The 27,216-nt window shown below is 41.4% G+C and overlaps 1 protein-coding gene and 1 long non-coding RNA gene across 8 annotated transcripts in view; both read left to right on the forward strand.

Moving 5' to 3' along the window:
• Window positions 1–17,381, forward strand: part of LOC310898889 — a 53,533-nt gene extending 36,152 nt beyond the window's left edge. Inside the window, exons 2-3 of one of the 3 annotated variants that reach the window (XR_014583828.1) lie at window positions 607–711; window positions 16,533–17,381. This is a non-coding gene — a long non-coding RNA (uncharacterized lncRNA). Of the gene's footprint in view, window positions 1–606; window positions 712–1,516; window positions 2,661–16,532 lie in introns of those variants that run through there. The other 2 variants (XR_014583829.1, XR_014583830.1) reach the window with 2 other exon arrangements.
• SORCS2 (sortilin related VPS10 domain containing receptor 2) overlaps window positions 1–27,216 on the forward strand; it is a 552,575-nt gene that overhangs the window by 46,855 nt on the left and 478,504 nt on the right. The gene's annotated exons all lie outside the window — the stretch shown is intronic.

The raw sequence follows: 27,216 nt of genomic DNA on the forward strand, positions 1-27,216 counted from the left end.
TTGTACAAATCTGGTAAAACAAAAGCACAGGAGAATTAGAGAACATACATGAGGACATTTTCCCCAGGTAATATGGCCTGCAGCTTGCTACTCTGCAAAGCAGATAGTGTGTTAACCATTCAGCTCAAGAGAAACACTCCAATTATAGTTTTTTATCATTTGAACCAGTCAAGACCCTCGTGACTGCTGGACCTTGGAGAAATATATGACTTTTTTTTTTTGTCTTGAATTAGCCTTTACATTTGTAGTTCAGCAATACTTAAATGCTGCATAAACTCGCTCTTTAATTCCGCTTTTGATGTACACATTATAGTCATTTTTTGAAAGAGATCACAATACAGGGGTTGCTGAATAGTTCCTGTTTTACTCCTGAAATGTACGTGTCTAGGTATGTTCCTGGAGATGAGGCAAATGCAATGTAACAGTATGATTTTCTTTTCAGTCCACATGATTAATTTTTTCTCATGATATGGATACAGCCTAAGATTTATCAGTTTCAATTTATCAGGTCGATAATGGCCTTCTCTCCAGATGTAATATATTGAGTTCAACAGACAGCAGCCTTTTAACATTTCTGTCTTCTAAATTGCTATTTACGTGGAGAAGACGAGTCAGTGGAATCAGCTGGATTCAGATTTTCCCAGCTCTTCAGAATGGAAGACGCTAGAGTAAAATAAACTTCTAAGTGCCTTCTGGGTCTAACCAGCTGAGGTGGGTTATTCTCTGTCTACTCTAATACATCATAAGATATTCTTTGCTGTCCAGAAGCTAATAAATTGTACTGTGTGCTATCAGGGGAGTATAAAATATGACCTCAAGAATTTGATATCCTTTTATATTGAGAGCTAGATAAGACATGGCTTCTTTATTTACTGTGAGGATTCAGAAGTAGTTTCATATTTAATGGCAGCTATTGATTTACTAGTTTTTTTATTACATGCTGGGGGGTTGGAAAGAGGAGTGCTTCTGCTCATGCATAAAGTAGTAGCAAACAATTTTTTTGAATAAAGGCTATATCAGAAGGTACATCAGCGTAATCAGATTGGTAGTCCTGGGCTATTTCTACTGCCTCCCTTCTGTTTTTCGTGAGAGGGATCAGAGGAGATGGGGATTAGCTCCTCCTGTACACAGGCACTCAGATGTGTCACTGCCACATCAGCCCAGCCCATGAGAAGAGCCCCTAAACTGGGATGTGTAGTCCCTCTTACATCCAAGATTTTGTCACTCCCTCTTAAATAACTAAGGGACCTGATTTATATCGGTGATAAGCACCTGCAGCCTCTGATGACTCCTGAGTTTCATGGTGTTCATCATTTGGAAACAAGATACTTAGAGAAATGTGGATTCAATTTTCCAGCTTTAGGATGAAACATTCAGAATCTTAGCCTTTATTTCAGTGACTTGTTGTAGACATCACTGCAGTTTTCTGGAATAGTTTTATGGATGTATAATCTCTTTAGCCGCTCTTATCTTCTTTCACTCCTCCCTTCCATCTCATCTACGATCTCCTGAGCAGCCACAGCTGCTGATCTTGCAGTCTTTGAGTTACCATAGTGAATATTGCAGATTGAAGACCTAGCTATGATTCCCCCCAGCCTCAATATTTGTTATCCAGAGCTGCCTCGGAGAGCAGGGCTGAACATCAGTGCGTAGGTGAGGTTGTCAGCATGCATCCCTGTCTTCTGGACTTGCAGCAGCTCCATGCTGTTGTGCATCTGCCCCTGTTTAGAGGCGTTGCCCTTTGTGTAGTGGTAATTCTTAAGTTTCAGAATCCAGTGATCTCTTGGTTGTATGCTTTTGCTCCTTACCATGTGTGTGGCTTTCATTAATTAATTTTTGGTACTGTGGGGAGTTCAGTTTGTGAGGACACCTCTTTCCATAGGCAACCTAGACGGCTTGGTCTTTTAAGGGCCAAAACTTAAACTTTAAAGCACAAGTTTTTTATATGTAAATTTCCTAATGCAACTCTTTTGTTGTACAAGTGATAGCACAGGACTGGCCTTATTCACTGAAGAAACAGATTTTGTTCTTTGTATATGACGCTGAATGGGGCCTGCTTCCATACGTAGTCATGTGGATTTGCAAGGTGACAAGGTTAAGTGGAAAAAATTGATTTGATAGAAAATTTTATTTGTTTGAACAAATAATTTAGAGGATTGACTCTTTCATGACCATTAAAAAAATAATAATTAAAAGATATTTACCAAATTTATAGGAACTTCATAAAACAAACAGTTGAATTTCTTCCTCTGAACATTGATGGTTTTCTCCAGCCTCACTTAACTCCTTGAAGAGATCTGCTTTGGAATGTACCTGAACTCTGCAAGCCTCACTGGGAATTTGGTCCACTGATAAGAGACACTTCTAATGTATTAGGCAGCTGGGTGCATTCTTAAAAAGAGAACTTAACTTCAGTATGCCTGTGAAAGATTTGTTATGCAGTGAATTAGTGACTTGTGTACTGCAGAAAAATAGGGACTGATTTATCTTGTGAACAATTGCCTATACAAAAAGTTGCAGTATGTTAACAAGACTGGGATATTGCTGCTAGCACATATTGAAGGAAAGCCCGGTGCTGTTCCTATGTGGCTTCAATTCTGGGAAGTAATTATTGATTATTTCAATGAAATTATTCGGTTTATGTAATTCCATAATGCCTTGATAGTGCAGAAACTTGCGGTGCACACCTGCATCGTCAAATTCATGTGATAGTTACTGTTTGGGAGGAACATAAGAAAAAATAATAGAATTAAAAAATCACAGAGTATAAATTTGCTTGTTTCATCTGGTGGTTACACCAGGAGTTTTACAGTGTGCTTCTTCTCCAATACATGCCTGCATTTGAAATACCACCACCTCCAAATAAACACATTAACATTTTGGATGAATAAATGATCCATTTCTACCAAAACAGCTTTCTGGGATATCTCATGTTGCTTGATCTCATAATGAGAGGGCTGGCAGCACATGAGACAAGCCCGCAGCTGTTCCCCTCACCATTTCAGGTCTGTGGTTGGTGGCATTCGGGATCTGGTACCATCCAAGTGCAAAGGCATGTGGCCCAGGATGAAGGCACAGTTATAAGACACCAATTTTAGAGCATGAGCCATTGTTATCTCTTTTCTTTTTCTTTAGTAACATTGAGGTCTTTCTGTGCTGCCTGTTCTTTGAAAATAACCCTTTTCTTCTTCAAGGAAGAGAATTATGCAATTGCCATAATGCTCCTGCTGGGCTTGCTAACAGGGCACTGCTGTATCTGTAATTACGGGTTGCAGTTGGAAATGCTTCTTCTCTGTCTTAGGCAGAGAAGGAAGAAATTACTCTTTTTGGTGGAGATACTGCATAGCGGGTCAAAACACTATTTTTTAAGGGGGGAATTTTCTAGTGAAACAGATTTTAATGTGGATGTTGATATATTTTTTTTCCTGTCTTTCTCTACTAATTATCTGCTAGGGCACCAACCAGCCAGAAGGCTAGGCTTTCTAAGCTTAAGAGACTTTCATTGTTGAAGTCCGGATATAAAGCTGCAATCCATAGGGTGATCAGTTTTCTGCAAGTGAAGGGAGCATGGTGTATGTAAGCATCACTCTGTGTACACTGTAGCTTGTTGAAGCCATTAGAAAAATGACAGCATCAGCCTTTTTATTACAGCAGTTGGGTTAGAGCTTCGGCTTGCGATATTATCTCAGAGCCAGCAGATGAAGCAGCTGTTGGGGAGGCTTTGCGTGTTCCCATTTACAAGGAGCTCGCAGCTGTACTTGTTTGTTTTTCAGGGGGTGGGGAAGGGGCTGAGGGAGCAAAGCCACAAAGTGGCCAGAAACGATACCAATCCATTATGGTTTTCATGGTTCATATTTTTTTACTGTGCTGTAAATAGTTACTCTGAGCCACCCACGGAAACACACATAAAACACGTGCCTCCTGTGCTGTAGTGGATGGTGCCGTTTGTCTTCATCTTTCCCGGGTGATGTATTGATCCTGAGCCCATCGCCTTCTCTCATACCCAACAGGACTTCCCTGCATGCAGTCCTGCCTCAACAGGAGCCGTTCTGGAAAGTATGGCTTGGTATATGGGTGAACGTGCAGAATTGGGCTGTGATTTCTGTTTTAACTTCCGAGGTGCAAGGATTTCTGCTGCTTATTGATCACAGGCAGGAGAAATTAAATATACACGTGCCAGGATTAAAACATACAACCACCATGCGGCTCTTCCTTTCTTCAGGCATATACGATTTGAAGGGTAGATTTTCAAGTTTGTTTGGTTTTGGTTTTCTTCGTTATTATTGTTTTTTTTTAAACTTACCTTCCCAAATCCTCTCTGGGACTTGGAAGATAGGGAGTTTCATTTTCAAAGGCATTGAATAGTGATCCCATGACATCAGATGCTTAGTACTTTCAATGATTTATAGACAGAGATTTAGAAATCCAATTTAGTTTCCAACAAGGTATGAAACTCAAGATGTTTGTTAAGCTTTATTTAAAAAAAGAATACCAATATGTATTCCCATCAAGATCTTTATTTCTTTGCATTTACAAGCATAAGACTGGAAAGTTCCTTTTCCCACTTGTGATGATTTTTATTGAAGCTTCACCTAGAAGAAGTTTTCCCCAAAACGTAGCTTGTGTTTGGAGTTAAGCAGAAGGCTTCGTCAAATTTCTTTTGACAAGGATTTTCATATTTGGCACCCAGCCATTGAAAATACACAGTCCTTGCTGCTTCTCTCAAAGCCGCATTGTTCCTCGCGAGGAGAGCTATCTTGCAGGATCATGGAAAATGAGGGGATTGTAGAGACAGCTTGGTTAAAGGCTTTGTGAATTTAAGATAAGGCTTTGAAATATTTCTGAAATTAAAAAGAAGCACTCATGCTGACGAGATGTGTTTGTGCAGACTCTTGCTGTGCATGTCTTCATAGTTATGGACCTCATGCTAGACAGATAGGGCTGTACCAGATCGGTACAGGAACAATAGTCCACTGTCAAATTTGCTTGAACAGAAATGTCCAGTGTCTGGCGTTATTAATTAGAACTAGGAGGTTTCTTTTAACAGTTCTGGGACTATGAGGAAGAATGGTAATCGTAAAAATAGCTTAGACCTAACTAACCCATATAAAGAATTTTGTAGCTCAACGTCTACATCTTGAACTGTCCTAGGGTTAACAGAAAACAGGTCTCAGAAATTATTAGGACGTGTTCCTTATGGATAGCTGCTTTCTCCTTTTGCCTGCAACTCTTAACAGCTGCTCCATGTAAAAGTCAATTCAGTAATCCAGTCTGCAGGTCCTAAGGTGTAGCAACCGTGCCAATTACGCTTTGACGATAGACTTCTAAAGTGTGTGCTATGGCTTCAGTACAGTGCATAACTTAAAATATGCCTTTTCTGAGTTTTCTGAGGCTCAGGCGATCTGGGCTGAGCTAGAGCGGAGATCGTAAATCAAGGCAGCAGCTCCCTCTGAGCAGCCCAAGCAAGTGGGTCTCAGCGTGGCAGCCAGTGTGGTGATGGAAATGTTGCACCTATTGCTCTGTGTAGCGCAGCTCTGGATACCTCAAAAGGTCGCTTTCAGACCAGACAGTGGATTAGGATTAGTCTAAGGGGGACAGAGCAGATGGTTAAAGCAAATTAGCTGCTCTATATTTCAGGGAATGGGAAAGGTTTTGGATTAATTTGTGCTGCCTTTGTTGCTTTTATCGTGCACACTTACAAAATTGCTGTGGATGTGTGGACACCAACAATGAAAATTGTGGTTTGTACAGACAAGGCATCTAGCTTGCATGTATATCTGAGAAGTGGAAGATATTTTACCCATTAAAGAGATGAAAACATAATGGTAGAAATAAACCCTTATAGATATGGCGTTATTGTATTTGGTCTTCTGCCAGACACAGCCCTTGGAGTTACGGTATTTTGCTGTCTTTATTACCGAGATGTGGCCGGCGCGACAGTCGGTCAGGGTTGGAAGTTACTTAAATCAGAATGCAATATTGCCTGCTGAGACTTGCAGTCTGACGGGACTTCATCGAGCAGATGAAGATGGATGGCTCTGAAAGTGGATCTCCAGCCTTGCTGAGCCGCACGCGAGTGCAAGGGGTCCGGGCAGAGGATTTACGCTCTGGTTCGGCTGTCCTGCTTCAGCTTGGCCCCAGGGCTGCTACCGCCATCCCGGCGGGCTCTCTTTTGGCCAAAACCTTGCTGCCTCGCCCTTAAAGAATTTAAGATAAAAGAATGCGTGTTCTAGTCTGAAGACAAAAATATGTTTCTAGCTGTCAGTATTATTTGCGTAGCAAGCCTTTTCTGCTATAAGTTAGCTTCAGATTCATGTGGCAATTGAAAAAGGTCAGCCTCTTGCGAAGTAACCAACAACAAGGCGCTCAGTTGCTCAGCCAGCCCTCTTTCTCCGAAGTGTAATCCGTCAATCATTTCCCAGCTCCTCTCTTTGCTGTCATGAGATGATAGCAAATTAATTGTAGGTCTGTACATCAAACGTTTAAGTGCGCGTGTGTACTTCTCTGCAAAAACAGGTTTCAAATGGCTTGGTAATAACAATTCTAGTGAACACCCTCCTTCACCCATAACACTTTGTGACTTCATAAAGTCATGAACAAGAATGAAACATGGGTTTAAAATCTAACAATTGTTAGCGGAGAAGGTTGGCTACAAAAACTGCAGAACCCCAAACTGTCCACGCTGACCTCTTCATGCCTGTGTTTCTCTACCAAGCCCTTCTTATCGAAGGGAAGAAAGTCTCCGTGGAACTGATGCACTCAGTGATGAGCAGGGCATCCAGAGCAAGTCAAAATGCTGTTTCTTGCTATTTCTGAACAGCCAGCATTGTTCTGTGACGCTGTGTATCTTGGTATAGCTCTTGGCTGCCTGCTGCAGGTGCTGTTGGATTGACCTGCAGAGCCCCATAAATGTGCAGGGTTGTAGTTTCCCAGCAAAGCGAGCCTTAAAAATCCCGTTCTTTATGGCTTAAACTGATTCGAAGACCAGCACCTTTAGTAGAGCTTTCTGTAAATCTGGTTCTGTAAAGAAACGTATCTACGTCAGAAGCTAGAGTTGGTGTCACCTGCTTTTTTTTTTTTTTTTAGCTGTAGTATGTTTGGAAAGTCTTTGATAAAGTTGGATTGCCATAAGGTATCCAGTTGATTTGTGAAGCACTCGCTGAATTTAACCTGTCAAACTTGACTGCAGGTTAACTGAGGCTTGGCAGCCGGTGGTTGCTCTTCATTTTAGACTGACATGAATATTTTGAGAAAAAAGCAAAGAAAAAAAACCTGCGTTCTCTTTCTCCTATTCGCATGCCTTTGGAGCTCTTCTCACTTGCTATACTTGCTTCCTTACACTGCAAAGCAGAGCCTGTCTGTCATTCAGTAGCGCAGGGCACCTGGCCGCCTGGCCTCATCCTGCTGCTATCGAGGGCAGCGGCTGCGGTGCTGACAAGGCTGTGGCTGCTGGGGCACCGCCTGCCTTCTGCTGCGCCACTGTGTCCTGCAGAGCTGGAGCCTCCGGTAGCAAGGGTGGGAGCCCAAGGGGCATGGTCGGAAGTGAGGTTACCCTCATGGAGCATAACCCTCTTGGGGTTATGCAGAAACAAGCCTCAAAATGCACCCTGGTTAGAACAGAAAACCTGCCCCCCTAAGAGAGGCACTGTGAGTGGAAGGAGTAATTCTAGTTCTCATTCATTGAAATGTTTTTTCTCTGACTTAAAAAAAAAAAAAAAAAAAAAAAAAAAAAAAGCTTTTAAAGGGTGTGTAAGCAATTAAAAATTCAGGTAGAGACCTTGTGAAACTTTGAAGAAGAACCTGTTCTTAGCCTGCAGTTACTACAAGTACCTAGATGCCTTTAAAATCTTCCCTGTGGCTTCTCTACTCTAGATTTTCCTTCGGTGAAATAAAAAAATAACCATAATTAATTCTCTAATGCAAAAATGTATGGCAGTTGGACAATGTCCTGAGGACAAAAAGTATTTTCTATCCTGAATCCAAGAAGCATGAAATTCTCGTAATGCCTTCAGAAGACCGATACGAACTCCGTCGGTCTGATATGGTGGAGGTGGCAACGAACAAGTGGTGTTCCCACAGCCGCCAAAGAAACAACGTCCCCTGAACTGCCAGAACTCCGGGGTCCTTCTTGGCAGAAAGCAGACTGACAGCATTTGTAGGTTAAATGAAACGAATTAGCAAACAAGTAATTATATTTGCATGTAACCTTGTTAAGATAATATCCTGTCCATCTTAAACCTGTCACATTAGACATATTTAATCTTTGTGACGCATGGAACAGTATATTATGTTTGACAGCTTCTAAAGGAAGAAGGACGAGGGGCTGTAATTGGAATGCTGGCATTGGATAATAATGATGAGCACTTCTCATCTTCAAAGCATTTTCAGCCTCGCTAGCTAATCCACACGTCCGCTGAGTGGGGAAGGTAAGTTTTATCCCTCTTTTACTGCTGGGGTAACTGAGAAGGAAGAACAATCTCTGGATTAGAACTAGAAGTGCCTAGATGCCAATATTGCTGTGTGAAAACAAAATTAATGTAATTTGCTCATTCTAAACAAAGTAACTGTATGGTTTAGAGTCAGATTACATACATCTCATCAATCATCCCCGTATCTGACCCTTCGAATATGAAGTCAGTCTCATGTATTACCGATGTAACAAGCGTCCTCTAGTAATCGCCTTACTGTTGTGTTCGATAATCTTTGAAAGTAAAATGTGAAGAGTTTCTGAGTGTTCGCACTCAGAAGATCTGATCCTGAAAGCCTTCAGGGTGCAGATTGTGTTTTGCAGTGAGTGGAACTTCAGATTCAGACAGCTGGGGGAGTATCAGCCGGTGCACGGGCAAAACTCTTACTGGAGTGTGCAGCTTCTCGGACAGTTTTACTTGCTGGGCTGGCATACTTTTGAGTGTACATACAATTTGAGTTTAGTGGTAATTAAAATAATAAAACTAAATCAGTTGCTGAAATGGACACCTTCCTCTCCCCTTCTTACCCTCTCCCCCCCTCATTTTATTAAAATGTTTTTTTTTGGGCGCTAGACAGACTAAAGGTGGTTTAAAATAACATTTTCATTTGATTTTAAGTGTGTAAAATTATTAAGTTGGAAAATGATTTAAAAAATCAGCTTACGTCTTACTGTACTTTTTACTGGAATTTCTTTAACACTGGTGGGTCAACTGTTACACAGTGTTTGTCCCTTTGTATGATTCTGTTGTCCTAAGGCTGGTGAGTTGCAAATATACATGAGAGATTTTCACAAAAAGTCTGTTTTTCACGAATAAATAAATACTAGATTATTTTCTCCTCATCTTAAATTTGGGAAAGCTTCCCCATTGTCACCAAATTTTAATGCACAGAGGCATAAATTGAGCTATTCTGTAATCCCCCAGTAGAACCCAGAACATTTTGCAGCTGGTGAGCAGACAGAGAAATGCACTGACTGGTGACATTTATAATTACTCTCTGGAGAACGCTTCATATATGCAAGAAAAATCAACATTTAAAAACCTTAATAATAAAAAAGAAATATTCCCTTCTCCTTTTCACTGATTGTCTGCTTCCTTCACTTATTTTTACATTTCAGACTGCCCAGTAATTTTGAGGGGAGACATCCCTTTTGTTTTCGTTCCCTTTTTTTGGGGGGTGGAAATTCCTACATGCATTTGTTAGTTCCCCAATAAAAGAAAACATTTTCACTTTGTCTTTACCTGACTTCTATTGGCTGAAATGACAATGCCATTAAAAATCAATGTGCAGAAAGCCAGATCATTACCAATGTTCTCCGTTGAACAGTTCATATAGACAGTATGCTCAGGAAAACAGCCTGGGTAAACTGAATCGTGATTGATTTCAGGTACATCTGATGGAGCATAATTGTCTACCCATTCCTTTCTTTCCATTCTTTTCTCTGCATGCTGCTTCTTTTGGGATCAAATAATCAGCAGCAATAATCACAAGCTGCAAGAATAAAAAAAAAAGAAAATACCTATAAATGATCCCCCCTCAGCTTTGGTTTCAAAACCAAGTAGCAGTAACTTTATATTTCATACTGGTGAATTCTGATATCCCACTATAATACCAGCAGAATCTTTGGGAAAGCCCTGACTGCACTTGATACTAACTTAATAAAAAATATACACTTTAGTTCATATTGATTGTTTTGCTGTTAATGGCATTGAAACTGAATTCTCATGTGTCTCAACATCATCGCCAATATCTTCTTCCACTTAACATCTTTTAAAATGTGGCAAGAGAATCAATACTGTGAGATATTAGGATTCAAATGGTTCTGGGTTTTTTAATTGACGTTTATGGCACTCAAAATGGAGACCCTCTGCAGATCAGAAATACGACTCTAAATGGCCTTTTGGGAGACAGATATCAGCCCCCATTCCACAATTAATGCTCTTACTTGATATAAATTCAGACTACTTAATTGTTATTAATAAACTTAATTGAATAGGGATCCCAATTAAAAGAAATCCAGATTTAGTTCGTATTCCTTATCTTATAAATTTACATCAGAACAAACTCTGCTGCAAACTATTAACTATATGAGAAGAAATTGTTCTTCTGTGAGTATCTGCCACAGGCCATAAATCTGTTTTATAAAATTATTCACTGCTTAAAATATTATTTTAAAAAATTACTTAATAAATTAGTATTTTGGGTCTCAGGCATGAACTTACATCTTAACACTGCCTAAGCAAATGGTTTGAAATGTATAATAACACTGTTGTCTTACCGATGTCTAGCTATGACATGCCTGTGAATCACTCTTATTGCATTGAAAGTAACTGTTGTCATGAATGAGGACATTTTTTTGGTGTATTATGTGCTCCATGCTCTTAACTATTTTTATACCATTGATGATGTCATCAGAGCACTGTGATTTTGGGTGAATGTTGGCTCTGACATGATGGGTTACTTTTGGGTTTTGTTTAGTTACAAATTCAGCTCTCATATATTTGTCAACTCATCCTGGCACCTGTAACTTCTCAGCGTTTCAAGTATCAAAAGTACTGGTGAATACTTCTTTTTTTTCTGCAAACCCGTAAACTCAGTTTGAAATGTTAGAATTAAGCTCTGTGTCATTCATTGACTGTCATCAGAAAAAAATAATCCACTTGTTCAGATGATGCTTTTAGTGACTTCACCCACTGAAGGTAGTGGGACTATGCAGTGAGAACAAGGCTATGAGGGATGAAAACAGTAATATTTCATTTTCTTCAGATACGTCTGCAAGGAGCAGATGCCATGGAAAGAATGTGTCACTCGATGTAGAAGCTCTTCAGAACAGAACAATACTCTTGCATATCTAAAAAAGTCATGTCTGCTGTCATTTATATAGGAAGATCATTATACACAGTTTAGCTATTCAAACTTTCTCCTTTTCCTCTCAAGTTTAGGTGTACTAAATTCTTTCCTTCTTTCCCTTCTACTTTTCACACAGTTAATCATCAGCTACATTTTCCTTCTCTTTCCTTCATCCCAACCCTCATAGATTTACCTTTCTTTTTCATTTCACTGTAGGCAAGTCATCCCAGACCTGGTCATTTTTTTTGTTACCCCCTGCGAACACTCTCCAATTTATCTACACTTTTCAAATAATGATATGCATTGAAGTGTTGGTTTGCCAACTGCATCTGTGCTAATATGGCCAAGAAAAGTGATTTAAATGTTTTCAGTTGTGTTAATATGTTAATACAGGTAAATATGATTAACAGTATATTCGCAAATACATTTCTGTATTTCATGGACTTTCAAATATGCTTTTCCTATTTCAGCTTTGTCTTCAAGGGAGTGCTATTTACTTCTGCCATTCTAGATGAATTTATGGTTGAGAAGGCCCTATCTTACATCCTCTAAATCATTAGAAATTTTGCTATTGTCTCGAATGGAATAAGATAGCACCAAAGGCATGATTTCTGTGTCAGGCACTACATAGAAATGTGTGTCGCTCAATCATTTTTAATGAACAGCAAAGTGGATATAAGATGAACTGTCAATCACTTCTTAGGAAGTGTTGTTGACAAAAATACTATGTTTTTTTTTTTCAATAGTAGTATCACTTTAAAATGAGAGTTACCTGAGGCAGATGATTCTTTTTTTTTTTTCCTGTTAGTTTTACTGAAACAACTGATTTGAATGAGGTGAGTGGGAGAGTCAGATAAAGATGTACAGTGTCGACATCAAGACCTTTTCAGATAGTGAAGTTTTATGGGAAACAACCATGAATTAGCTTCTGATGAGAATTATATTGCATTAATTTATTACTTTTTTTTTAAATACAAATTGATACTGTGATACTGTGGTCTTCTAATTGTCTTAAAACGTGTTTTCATTAATTAAGCAAGATAGTGTGAGACATAACTTATCCCTGATTTAAAATAAAACATTTGAGTCTGATGTGTGGACCTGAGACTGTCTGCATACTCCTTGTATTCATTCTGTTCTTGTGTATTAGGGAAGTTTACATGTTTGGTACAGTCCAAGAAACTGTAAAGCAAAGAAAAACTGTGGAATTTGACTCTGAATCCAAGATAAAATGCCAGATGAAATTCTATCCCTATACTTAAATCCATACTTGTACTTGTGGCCTATTTTTTCTTATATTTTTATTATTGCTAACATGTTACTACAAATAAGTCTCCTGAGATTTACTCCCCTCCCTCCCCCCGCCTTTTTTTTTTGACATAGGAGAAGAGGCGGCTTTGAGGTGTGGTTCTCAAGATTTTGAGCCATGATAAATCCCTTTTAGTTACTTATTCATAATCAAATATCCAGTTAAATTCCCGGGAGAAAGACTCTGACAATGCAGCATCAGCTGTTACATTTACATTATGTGACTAACTCACAGGTCTGTTCCAATTGCGCATTAAGGCACAGGAGGACGTATTTGTGATTTCATCTGCTTCCAAGCACAAAATTACATGTTGTTCCTCATTAATAATGTTCTTTTAAAGACAGTGCAGGGATAAAGAGAAAGTCTGGCCAACCTCACATAATGATACCCTGGAGCATTAGAGACGCTGCAAGCTTCTGATCTTGGTGTGAAAATAGTGAGCAAATGGAAAATGTCTGTGTACCAAAAAGGCAGGGAGGCCTTCCTGAATGCTCTCATGCACACTCCCTCTTTGTTTTGGTAGATTTGGGGCTATCCCACTGTGTTTTAATGACAACCTATTGTACTTTAGTTTCCAATTACACTACTCTTCAAGCCATTGTAGATCTCCAGGCTGTTTTTAGAGGTGATAGCTTCACCTATCACCTCTAAACACAGATATCAACACAGAATATCAATCACAGTAGTTGTTTGTTGCTGCAAATACAGAATCTGTGCTGTTCATAGAAATTCCTTTCTACCTGATGTCTAAGAAACTTGAGGGAGTGAGACTCAATTTTCTACAGGTTTTCTGTGCCACCATAGGCAAGTTTTTTAGGGTCATAAGAGAACTTGGGTCCTGGTACTTTTTGTGCTGTTTATTTTCCTCTCCCCTCTCCTTTAATATTTTTTTGTTGTTGTTATTGTAAAATACCTAAATAGTCCCTTACATTTGCACTAAAAGTGTTGGAGAATATATATATTCCAGTGTTATTAATGACCTGGTGGTTAGAGGACCTTCTATGAAATCAAGAGGTGCAGGTTTAACTATAGGACCAGTATTTACAGGATAAATGTTTTCTCTTTTGTATTACACAGAATTGTGAATAATTAAGAGAAATGAATGACGTGAAAAAATTTGAGAATAATGAATGTAAGTGCATAACTGAATTCAGAATGATCAACTCCGCCAGGAAGCCTTGCATTTTCCTTGCTGCTTTCAGATATTTGAATTTACCGAATGAAACTTGCTCTGTACAACTACTGGTGAAAACAGGAAGAGAATCTGGTTTGAATCTGAGCCTTTGCCATTGATATGAAGTGCTCTCCTTAGAGTCCTTGGGAAAATTCTTTGGGGAAATCTACTAATTGATACAGCCAAAAAGAAACCATAGAGGGGTCATAACGACAGCAGTAATGCTAGAAGCAAACAGAAAAACGTTATTGGAAGGTAGTGCAGGAAGAGTCAGATGCTTAGGCAACCCGTTAGAAGAGTTGTTCTCTTGCTGCCATGCGAGTCGTACGTACTAGACTAAAGGGCTAAAAGCGATGGATCTGCGATGAAGACACAAAAGCATAAATCTGGCAGAGCCATCATAGTTGATATTTCTAAATTTGGATGTGAAGGCAATGTCATAGCAGTGTAAGGTGGGAGGAGGCTCGGTATGCGTGGCAACTGGACACTGTGCTGCTTTGCAGTGACAGAGCAGAGATGTCTCTGGGAAACATTCCTGTTACCCCGCTGCCAGGTTGTGCCTAGAGCCAGTCTTTGTCAATCGAAGCGGGGTCGTCAGACTGTAGGTTAATTCCCAGCTGCAGTCGAGGAGCAGCTGGGAGCAGCTTTCCCCAGTTCGCAGGTGTGTTTGTGCACCTGAGCCTCCTGGGCTTGTCAACCACAAATAGTGCGGAGCTGTCAGAGGGGGAACTAGTAGGACGACAGATCTTTGTAGAGGAAATCTGTGTGCTTTTTATGCTTGGAGAACTACTGCTATGAAAACCGCCTTCAAAAAAAAGACATCCCTACTACAAAGCTACAATTGTCACCTCTTTTAAAAGCTCCAGTCATAACTCCCAGATTTCCTCTTCAGTTGCCTTTGAGGTGCTTTGACATTTTCCCTTTCAGTGCCAAGGTTGTTTTCTTGCTGTACACTGCTTGTAGGCGATTTAGTCTCAATAAGGGGCCTGTGGCTGAAAAAGATCCAATAATGAGAGATATTCTGTTCTTGTTACTGCAGTTGACATCTGTGGGGAGGGAATTATTGCACAGGTAGCTGTGGGTGTGAACTGAAAAAAATGGGGAGGTGATGAACAAGTTGAAAATGCTGTGAATGTGAATGGAGAAACTGGATTGTTGAACATTTCTTGTCCTGCAGCATAAAATAATTATTGATGAAAGTTTTAGTCTGCGGAAATTCTGTTTTGAACTTGGTGTACATGAGCTTTTCTGTTCGGCATGCAGATTTAAATGATGAGGAGAATTGCAGCCTCTTTTAGGACGCAGCCATTGATGGTGATGGCATTAACCTGGAATTTGTTTGTTTCCTGCGAGTTTGGCAGGACAGGCTAGGAAAGCACTGAACATCGTTTACAATTCTCATGATGAAGAGGACTCATCTTCTGCACTGTGCTTTGGATTCCTCAGACTGCACAGAATAGATTATCTGGTGCTTTTTTCAGGAAGAAGTTACAATAATTGTATTGATTGTCTTTCATTTGACTCTTGACTGAGAGGAATAAAAAGCTTCAGGATTATTGATTTAGTTCTGCAGTCAAGTATTTTACTTTTGTTTTTACTTCCCTTAGGACCTAATCCCAAGGCCATTTAGGCAGTTTTGTAAGGCCTTAATGCAGTAGAGATAATGCAGTGCTGCTCGTCAGGAGCCTGAATCTGCAGAGAGCCTGTGTGTCTATCTCCCTGCTGTCATCTGGGAATAATCCTGAAATGAATTAAGAGAAAGTTTAAACAAATGGATGTTTATTCTGCCTTCTGAGAACTATTCTGCATCAGAGATAGTGTACCCAGCAGGACCAAGGAAGTGACTGTCCCCTTGTATGTAGCACTGGTGAAACCGCACCTCAAATACTATGTTCAGTGTTGGGCCTCTCACTATACGAAAGATAACAAGTTAGTTAAGCATGTGCAGAAAAGAGCAATGAAGCTACTGAAGGGACTAGAAAACAAGACTCATGAGGAGTGACTGAGGGAACTGGGATTGTTTAGTCTGGAGAAAAGGACTCTGAGGGGAGACCTTATTCTCTACAGCTACCTGAAAGGAGGCTGCAGTGAGGGTGGTATTGGTTTCTTTTCTCAGGTGATAAATGATATAGGACATGAGGAAACAGTCTCTAGTTGCTCTGGAGAGGTTTAGATTGGACATGAAGAATTTCTTCATGGAGAAGGGTGGTCAAGCATTGGAACGGGCTGCCCAGGGAGGTGGTGGAGTCCCCATCCCTGGAGGCATTTCAGAAGTGTGGATGTGGCACTAAGGGACATGGCTTAGTGATGGAACTTGGTAGGTCAGCTTGATGGTTGGACTTGATGATCTTGAAGGTCTTTTCCAACCTAAATGATTCTAGGATTTTATGATTCTGTTCTTTTCTCGTACTCACCCAAATGACTTCTAGGTAGATCTTGCTGTATCTATCCCTGTCAGTGACCAGGACCTTGGGAGAAGTGAGGCCATTCTCATCTTAAACTTGAACCAAAGGGATAGAAATTTAGGGCTACAGATTTTCTGAAGTGCCAAGCATATCCTGATCCTCTTGCTACTGAAATGTATCTGTCGTAGTAGAAATGATCGGTGTGCTGTGCTTTGGAACACCCGTGAGTAGGAGTAAGGCAATGTGTTCGTAGTCAGCACTTACCCTGTAGCATTTAGATTTGATGGTCTTCTCCTCACACCCTGTTCTTCTTCCCCACGTACAGCGGAGCTGCAATAATACAGATCCAAACACTTCTGTAGGAAGGCCTGTTGAACTACCATGCTAACTGCAGAGGGGATGCCCACCCAGCTCAGTGACTGGAATTGAGAATCCTTTTCTTCAGCCTCTCTGTGCTTCAGACAATGGGAAAAATAGTCTCCATTAAATGTGGTGGATTTTATGTTTAATACTGACTTCACCAATTCCTTTACTTAATAAATAAATGAATAAGCCTCAAATATAAACAAAGGTCAGGTGGGGTCAAGTAGGCAGAAACGTTTAGACACAAATACAGGAAAGCAAACTTACTACAAGGTAGACACAGAAATATGCCATTAAATACAAGTGAAATTTATTTTATGGATTAGGTCTGTTGTCTGTAAAGACCTTGTGGTTCAAAGACCCCAAATGGGATCAACAAAACTTCTCTCTCCAGCACTGTGGGCACAATACTAGCGTGTATAGGAGGAAAGGAGCAGGACACATGAATTGATTGTTTTTATAACACAATTACAAATCCCAGTTCCTTTGTTTTCTGTACCATTGTGAAAATCACACGATGCTGCAATAATGTATGTTCATCTTAGAGTTCATGGCCACATTTCCTCCATCACTTTCAGATATTTTCTATACCCCTCCATCACCTTGTTTTCTTGATGTTGCTGGTAAGGCATATTAAAAATTAGGAAATTCTTTGGAACAAATAGACGTGCATTTAAAATTATTTTACTATATTAAATTCAGTTTTCCCTCCCCTTTAAAATAGTGATTTATACACGGCAGGGTAGGAAGAATTTTAGGAAGGCAATTAAATGCACGAAAGTCCAGGTCAAGTTTGTTCTCTTAGACAAAGTTTTTTCTGTTAGGATGGTTAATCGTACAATATCCTGAGTTGGAAGGGACCCACGAGGATCATCGAGTCCGACTCCTGGCTCTGCACAAGACCACCCAAAAATCAGAACACGTGGCCAAGAGCGTTGCCCAAACTTGAACTCCAGCAGGCTCTGTGCCATGTCACTGCCCTGGGGAGCCTGTCCCAGTGCCCGACCACCCTCTGGGTGCAGAACCTTTCCCTAACCCCCAGCCTGACCCTCCCCTGTCCCAGCTCCATGCCGTGCCCTCGGGTCCTGTCGCTGTCCCCAGAGAGCAGAGCTCAGCGCCTGCCCCTCCGCTCCCCTCGTGAGGGAGCTGCAGGCCGCCATGAGGCCTCCCCTCGGCCTGCTCTGCTCGGGGCTGAACAAACCAAGGGACCTCAGCCACTCATAGTATGTCTTCCTCTCTAGACCCCTCACCATTTTTGTAGCCCTCCTTTGGACACTCTCCAATAGGTTTATGTCCTTCTTATGCAGCGGTGCCCCAAACTGCACTCAGCACTTGAGGTGAGGCCGCACCAGCGCAGAGCAGAGCGGGACAATCCCTCCCCTCCGCTGGCAGTGCTGGGCCTGATGCCTCCCCGGGTTCAGCCGGCTCTCCTGGCTGCCGGGGCACACTGCTGGCTCATGTTCAACTTGCTGTCAACCAAACCCTTCAGATCCCTTTCTGTGGGGCTGTTCTCCAGCCTCTCATCCCCCGGTCTGTACATGCAGCCAGGGTTACCGTCACAGGTGCAGAATCTGGCACTTGCTCTTGTTAAGCTTCATGCAGTTGGTAGCTAATATAAGTCTGGTGCTCTAGTGATGGTTTTGACCTACCAGATGACCTTGACAAATCTTTTCTGTTGCTTATTGTCCTCATTTGTAAGATACAGATAAGGAGGCAGAGATCCATTGCACAATACTGTGACATCGCTTGATGGAAAATGCCGTGACATTTCCACGTATTTGTTATCGTCCAAGAAGTGCATTTATTAGCGTACTGTTTCCTTGAGCGCATTAAGCACTTCTCTAACCTCTTCCTTTTCTTTTCCAAAAATGTATGTGTTTAGCTAACATCGAGGAACCTACTCCCACTTCATAAAGATCAGGGGATAACGCTATCTCTATTTTACAGATGTAGCAACTGAGAATCTGTACTAAGATCCTTCTTGAAGGTTATACATCTTGCTCAGTGGTCAGGTTCCCGTCTCCCAGCAGCTTTCATCACTAGACAACTTTGCTACCCTTTTTAACAGAGAGGCTGATGAAAAAGCCATCTGCTGCTGTGGCTGCCAGGGAGTCACATGCTGCCCTCAGGTTAGGCTGATCCACTTTCTCTCCCATTTATGTGCGTTAGTAACACTGCTTTACCAAGGTTGACTTAGCTTTTTCTTTTTTTTACCCCTCTCCCTCCCAGCAGTATGGCGACTGGACAATTCAAGGTGGACTGCATGGATTTCAGTGTATAACCTCTTCATAGGTACTTGCAGAAAGGGAGAGTAAGCGTAGGTTTAGGAAAGCATTGCTCTGCTACTTGTTTCTTCTCTGAAGCTTGCAACATGAATGAGAAAGGAAACTGCTTTTAGTGAAGAATGCGCACACCCAAGACACGGGCAGAATACTGAGGTTTCTATAAAACTGTTCATCATGGCTCTGTGGGGAGTTTCCAAATGTATTAGCATTTTTAGGTCCTCTTATCAGCTCTTCAAAGATAAAGTGGTGCAAGATGAACACTTCTCCCTTAGTGTGCCAGGTTTTACATACACACATGCACCCAAAATAGGTAGGGAAGTCTAAAGGGGGATTTGCAAGCATTTTAAAAACATAGTGAATGATTTTTCCTACAGTTTTTAATTATGATTTGTCAGATGGCTTCTCATAGGAACATAATCGCAAAGCAGATAATCACTGATGGTTTTCTTAACGAGAAAAGAAGAGAAGGCAGTCTGGGTAGGGTTTATGCAAGGTGCTGCTTGTGGGGGCTCTGTGTCTCTGTCGCGTTTCTCTCTCAGCTCACTGTCGTCATGGAAGCTCGGGGCCAACTGGGAGACCCTGCTCTGCACGGGACTGGATTACTGACCCTAATGCATGGAAAATTGAATGTATTAAGCAGCAGCTGCATTTTCAACCCTAAGGACTTCACAAGGAATTTGAAACAAAAGGCCAGAGCCCTCTGAGGAGATTTTCATCGCGGGGGGGAGTCTCATTTTTAAAAAAACAAATTAGCATCACCATAGAGAAGCAACTTCCACTGACCAAAAATTAGATTACAAAATGAAAGATTTTTCGTTCTTCTTGATGCTGCTTTCCATCTCTCTCTCTTTTTTTTTTTCTCCAGTCAGAGGAGTGCTCTTGTCTTAGATATAGCTGAGCTGAGCTAAGCTCTGACCTCAATGCAGTCGATTGCACTCACATTGGAAGTGGGAAAACCAGAGACATCTGAATGTCATGCCAGTCTGTGGGTGAAAGATAAAAGAGTCTCATTCTTTTATAGAGGGTTAACAACAGCGGTCTCTTGATTTATATGTATATAAATTCTGTAAAGAAGAAACCTACAGGAGTTAATCTAGCAGGGACAGATAAGTTTTTTTTTTTTCTTCCTGATGTCAAATAAGGTATTTCGCAGACTTCTAATAAAAGATAGTCAAAATTCCAAAAAGATCAGCGAAAGAAGCCTCATGTGCTATAAAAACCTGGCTTGCATGTACACGCATGTGGAAAACGTGCATGCCGTGTCCCTCAGCTGACACCCAGGAGCTGCAGGGAGAAGGGCTAAAAGGTTTGTGTTTAGAAATGTGATGTCTGGAATTACGAGAGGTGAGAGCACGGACCACCTCTGTGTCTCTGCTGAACTCCGGTTTGCTGCCTCATCCCGCAGATGTGTCCCAGCAGCTGGGTGTTGATGAGTTTCAGGGTGAGGTTAATAACAGATGTGTGCCTGGGCAGGAGGGAGGCAGGGCACAGGGCGAGCTCGGTAGGCTCGGTGTGCCACTGGAGCCGGGATGCTGCAGAACCGCTTGCTAACTGTGCCCCTGGGGCAGTCACAGAATAGCTGTGTGCTCCAGCTCCTGACAGGGAAGTCTGGGGGGACTGGATGCTGAATTAATGCACAGTGAGTTTCACCCACCTTTCCCTACAATGGATCCTGTCTTCTGAGTTCAGCATATGTCTTTTGAACTCCCCGTTTAAGCCTCGTAGCAAACAGTTTTATAAGCTAACAAGCTTATATTGATGAGTGTTTTCTCCTTAAGCCTGGCTATCCAAATGTAATAATACACTGCAGATTTTTCCCTCAAGGGTGCCTGCGTAACCTGTCACTTTGGAGGATATGCACTACGACTGAAACAACACTTCATTATAAAGAATAAGCAGATTTTAGCGATAGCTGTTGTCGTATGAGATTTTGCAAGTGAAGCATGCATTTTTGATGCAAGCAAACCAAGAGCAGACCCAACAATACTGCCATTGCTTTTTGGCTTTGTATGTAGAAAGATACATATTTTTTGCCTGCAAAACACTTTGTAATTATTAAATAACCAATCCTCACAAAATGCATACTGAAAGCCAAAGCTGTCCTGAGGTCTCTCTTTGCCCATCAGATTATTTCTTAATTTCTCTCATCCTAAATTGATTAAGAAATAATTTCATGCCGTGCTCCATGTTGATTTGTTTGTGATGGTAAAGTACCATAAGAATTTGTAGTACAAGAATGAAATAGGTAACTACTTATTTTAAAAGATTAGATGTTACAGCATCCTTCAAAGTATGTGCCTCTGTATAATTAACAATATTGACAGAGCAGTTTCACTGTGTACAGCTCTATGGCTTTGGACTCTCTGTACACAGAACATAGCAGGGATCTTTCATTGTAAAGGTGGTGGCAAAATAACCTTTTTCTGCTGTCCACTGAGCACTTAAAGGTCACGCTTGTCGGGAACAGCAACTTTATTTTTGCAGCACAAGCGGGGTGTTTTGTCCTGGTTTATGCATTTTACTCTAAGGTGTGAGCTGTGGTGCTTGTGATGTGACTTCACACTGTTTCAAATGGGTGAACGCTGCATGACATACACCACAGGAAAGAGAGGTTCAGGCAGAGAGGAACAAAATATCTTGGCATGATTTTGTTCAGCAAAGATGCTGAATCACTGTCTGTCCTGAAGAAATCTCTGGCAACATAGTAAAATTAAAAGACAGTAACTTTTCAGCTATTTTTTTTAAGTGTCTCCTAACTTAGGCATACATTTCTGCTGAAAATGGGGAAAGCTGAAAGACTGCGTAGAGTTAGATAACAGTGGTAAATCATGACAGGAGGGAGAACAAAAGAGAGCTTTTCTCCAGTGCCAAAGCTATATGGAAACAAGGGGAGATAAATAAATAATGAACACCCCACATCCCCAAGCAGTGAGGGGAACGCTGTGATTACCATGGCAGAGAAGCAGAGATGCTGGCATTACCGTATGTGAGTCAGGAGAAGACAGTGATGACAAATGGACACGCAACAGCCCGCCAGCCATTTGCAGCTGATTAGAAGTGCCACAGACAAGCAGCTGTCACGCCAATGAAATATTAGGGAATTGAAATGAACTTACAGCTGGTTGGGGTGCCACCCCTCGTGCTTCACTTTTATCACTGCTACTCCAGGCTCCTGCTTTTTACCTAGTCAGTGAGTCCCTATCTCCCCGCATGCATCCCATTTAATTAGCTTCGCTTCAAATCAAAACGGGCCTCTGCTTCTGCAAGCCTGTGTTTTATAAGGTGGTGAGGTATGGAGCAGGCTCAAAGGGTTCTCCCCAAGCACAGCTGACAATGGCTTGGTTATCAATGGTGCAACCGAGATCCTGAACAGCTGCAAAAGTTAGGAGATCAGGTCCTTTCAAAAAATTCTCATCTCTCTGTTTTCTGCTCTTCACTTGTCTCACTCTTTTTCTCTGCTTTTTTTCCTCTAGTCCTTTATAGAAAACTTGTTAGCGTTTTGTTCAGCTACTGGCTAGCAGAATAAGGTTGCAAGTAAGGGAGCTACTTCTCCTGAAGTAGCAGTATACTTAAATTATATACCTGGATGCTTAAAATGCTACACCTTAGTATAACGCATGTAAAATATATTTGCAGGTTATTTGGCTCCAGCCTTGGTGTGAAAGGTAATTCTAGTTGACTGCTGGGAAATAGGAAATGTAGCCTCTCATTTTCTGCTTTCAGTGCTGAGCTATTCATGGAATCCACAACTTTTTTTTTTAGGTCTCTATTATTTTCCATTATTCTCTAGATTTAGCTGCTTCTAAATCCACAGCAATACTCTGGATTTAAAATATTGCCTCCAGGAGCAGAAAGTCCGTTTTCCTTTAGGATGGATGTTTTGCTCTTGAGTCTATTAATTATGGCCTTTTCTTTCAACGGGAATAATTGTGTTATTAATAGTCTTTTCATGAACAGAAGAAAGGCCTCTTTGGAAGGAGAATGCTCTTGCTTCACAAAAGGTTTCTGATAGCCTTAAGGTGGATTTATCTGGTGGAGCCTTGGCTAACCTTCATATTAAACAGACAGAAGCAGTTTAGGGAATTTGGGGATGTGAAGCAAATTAGAAAATAAATTAAAAGCATTATAGCTCAATAGTATAAATTAATGCAGCTGCCGTAAGCTTCATCCTGAGAGAGTTGTCAGTATCTGCAAAGCTCCTGCTATGGGGGAGAAAATTAATGTGTACTTCAACATTTGTGTTTTGCCCCACAAGAAGCCATTTGAAAGAGTCCCCTGTAGCTTTGATGGCTCTCCTTATCTTAACTCCTTCCACACCACTGCCCTGGGCGTTCCCTGGGGACTGCAGAGCGCAAGAGCTAAAACCCATCCCGGGCAAAGCACACGGTGAGCAAAAGCTGTGCAAAGCAGATGCCGATGACAACAGCGATGTCCAGACTTCCCTCTGCAGCTGCTTCTCGGTGCTACTGGCTGTGTGCATTACAGCAGGCTTTGTCCAGCGATTTCTCCATCTTGCAGATGGGGATGGTTTGGATCGGAGAGAGGCATCAGCTGAGCCTGTGCCTGCAGAACAAAAGTCTTTTCTGTTCTGCTAGGGGTTTTGTTAGTGTTGGCGGGAGAAGAGCACTAACCTCCCTCCGCCTCCAGTATCCCAGCCCTGCTGTGGTGCGGTTCCCTCTGCTGCAGCTATTTGTCTGCTCTTGTCAACTAAGATTTTAGCATTGTCTCTCCCCTCCCTGACACCAAGAGATCAGAGAAGGCAGTGGCATGTCTCTTTTTGCTTATGGAACAAGGAGAGGAGTGGTGCTCATCCTAAACAGACACGTAAGGCAAACCTCCCGAAGAAGAAAAGACTAAGGTAGAAAGAGTTCTGTCTTCAGCGTGGACTGAGTCATTCAGAGTGGTTACATGGGAATTTAGGATAATAGAAAAAATATGTTCATTTGCTGATTAAAAAGAAGACTCCATGGCATTTATGCTTCTCTAATATAAACAGGAATTGGGAACTGTTGTTGCTGTTGTTGTGTTTATATTCTAGTTGCACTGAGCATTCTTGGTCTGTGGTGTTCTGAGAACTGTGCAAACATACAATGAATGAGAAGTTATGTCCCTGTGAGTTTGTGATCTTTATTAAAATAAGACGTTTCAAAGCATATGAAGGAATGCAAAGTGGTGAGGGCAACCATGATATGACCTGTGCCTGGCTAGGTAAATGCCAGTCCCTACAAAGGTAAGCAGGAGGAAGTGGCATCTGGACACAGTTAACATCCGAGAGAACAAGGTTTTGGAGAGGAACCTCTTCAGCTAGTATCGAGCCAGCATTCCTAGCGTTAGGTGTGCCAGGGGGAGTTTGAGGTGCTAGAGGGCAAACGACTATTGGAGGTTGCCATTATTGGTATGCTGGACCATACTGGAGTGAGACAAGTAGTGAAAGCATAGGGTGTGCTAATGTTGATGCAGGGGACAAGGCACGTGTCCGTGAATGAGAGCTAATAGGTGTTAGTGGTAAGAATGGTGTGTCAGGGCACAGGTCCTTGTGGAGGTGAGTTGGGTGCTACAAAAATGGCAAGTATGCACACTGGGCAGTACCATGAAGGGGATGCAATATGTGGCAGAACACAGCAGCAGAAGACCTGGAGAAAATTTAACTGGTTTGCTGACATCTGTGAAGAAATATCCTAGAGATGTTATTCCATGGTTCTAGATGAATTGGGAGATACTTTTCTAAATCTTAGCTCGCTGGCTGGTTTTGAAGGTTTTTATCTGTCTTAATTTTTAATAAAAAGAATTACTTGCTTTCTTTAATACTGCTTTTTTAAACATGAATTCTAATCCTAACACTGTGAAATACGTTATGGCATGCTTCTCACAGAACATGATTTGCCTCCAGAACAAACAAGGGAATTTATAATCTTGAAAATCTGACCTTTGCTTAATTTATTCTTATTCTTAGTATTCTTGTTCTTGTTCCTATAGACTTCTCTTTATTTAAATCATGAGAGAACAGGAACGCTACCTTCATCTAAAAAAGGTCTTTCTGCCTTCTTTAAGGGACTCAGTGAACTTTGGGTGCTGTACAATTCTCTGCATAAGGGGAAGGAGATGGGCACGAGAGATGAGGAATTAAGGTATGCAGAGAAAGATGGAACAGAGCAGCTAGAACAAGGTTGGAGGGAAAAATTCTGATCAAATGATAGCTTGCATAACTCTGCATCTGGTAGGTAACCTAAACTCCTTGCAGCCTCTGCCAGAAGACTCGAAACATATTGTCTAGGCAATATGTTTGAGCTCCAGTCATTACAAATGGAGTAAGGAGGCCTAACGTGTGCCAGTGGGTGCTAATATCTCTATTCAGCTGCACCTGAGACCCTGACATTTCACTTCTAGTGCTGCTGAAAATGCAGGTCAATTAATAGGAGCAGAGTTCTCATTTTTGATCCTGTATTTAATTCCCTGAAGCTATTATCGCCTTGAGGGAGTGGGGGAAAACCGGAGAAGATAATTAGACTTGACCTTGTGCTATGGACTTGTGCAAACTGTTGGATTAGCAATGAACACTGTCAAAGCTTGGTTAGCAAGCAGGGCGGGGGGCAGGGAGCATTGTAAAGCATGTTGCTGAATATGCAAGAGAATAAAAATTGAAATGGGAAGGATAAGGAAAGCTGAAAACAAATACTGAAGCCAACTCCGCAAGTGCGATGCTGTCAGGAGTTAATGTCTTTTTCTTTTTTGTTGTCAGAACATCAGTGATAATCAGGCAAAATGGTACATACTGCAGAGAAACAATTAAGTTGGGCCTTCACAGCCTGCATGATTAAAAAAGGGAAAAAATGGAATTACACTAAGGGTACGTGTTATAATGAAACTTGTGATGGTTAAGCAGCAGCCGTACATCAAATAGATGGAGCAGAGCAACTGATTTTGATCAGCTTTGTTTTTCTTCCCCATTTCTCTCCCTGAATGCTATCTCACACTATCCTGCTATTAGCATTACTGGCTTCCATTTTGGTGTGGATTACAATGGCTTGAATAAGTCTTTTTTGGAAACCATCTGGCCTTAGACATCAAAGAACAGCTGTAGATAGAGCTGGCTTTTAATGTAGCTAAAGTTCACATCTCTGTGTAAAATAAAATGGAGCGGTGCACGCATTGATGCTGACATGGTGACACTGAGCCTTGGGGAATTCAATTTCTCATTTTCAGTTTCTTTGCCTTTGGTCTCTGCCCCCATCAGGGATTCTGGGCCAAATTCTGTTCACCTGACCCATGAGAAAAGAGTTTTTAATGTCTGTTCTTCTCTAGCACCTTTAAAACACGCAACCTGTGCTCTAAATATGGGCGTTGTTCAGCAAGTCGGGGTGAAAGGAAGAGAAGGAGATATGAAACCCAAGATAATAAGAAATTTTGTCACGATTTAAATTTTGATAAAGGCCATTTCTGTTTGTCTGAGTCCTTGGGGCACTGGAAATCCAAAATGAAAAGCACTTCAGCAAAAAGAAACAACAGAAAAATGTAAAAGGGTGAAACCATAGGGCTGGATTCTGCTCTCATTTCCATCGGTGTAAATCTAGAGCGATGCGGACAGCTTCCAGATGTACGTAGCTGTCACAAACAACTGTATTGAACCTAGAAAATGAAACTGCTCATTGTTTTCATGACCAGGCTGTGTGCAGGAGGGAGAACTTGAAAACTTGACATGATTTATGCAAACGTATTAATTTTCTGAATTCCTATGACTTAGCGGTAACATTACGGCTCAGCTGGAGCTGTAACGCGGAGTTAGAAAATTTCAGAGGCAGCATTAACAGACAGACAGATTCCAAAAAGCAGTGTGGGGTTGTTGCATTCCCTGTACACGGGTCTGTGTAAAGGGGAGCAATGCAATGATCCCCTTCCCTCCCCTTCTCTCCCTTCCCTTCCCTTCTCTCTTCTGGCTTTTGAGGATCCCAGTAGAAGCTGGGATAACCTGGCTCACTGATCCTCCTTTTCAGCTTCAATTTCTGTAAATAAAAGTACCTGCGGCCCCTGTGTCCGGTGAAGCAAAGAGGAGTGTGTGTGTGTTAGTAACATGCTGCCCTGTCAAAACAGAGCAAATAGGGAATGAGCAATGAGAGGGGAAACTAATCCCCTGTTTATACCAAATCATCTTGCATAGCTGTCTCTGAGAGGAACAAAGAGAAAAGCAAAGGCAAAGGAAGAAGCTGCTGCAAAAACATGTTTCAATTACTTTATGAAGAAGTAACTGTAAATGTACCTCTTTAAAATTTGCTAAGCTTCATTGATTTAACATTGCACTCAACATGGGAATTTTCCTCCTGAGCTGCTAGGTTGTATTACACCTGACCTCTTCCCTGCTCTTTC

The sequence above is a fragment of the Anser anser genome (genome assembly GCF_964211835.1).
Source record: "Anser anser genome assembly, chromosome: 4".
Lineage (NCBI taxonomy): Eukaryota > Metazoa > Chordata > Aves > Anseriformes > Anatidae > Anser > Anser anser.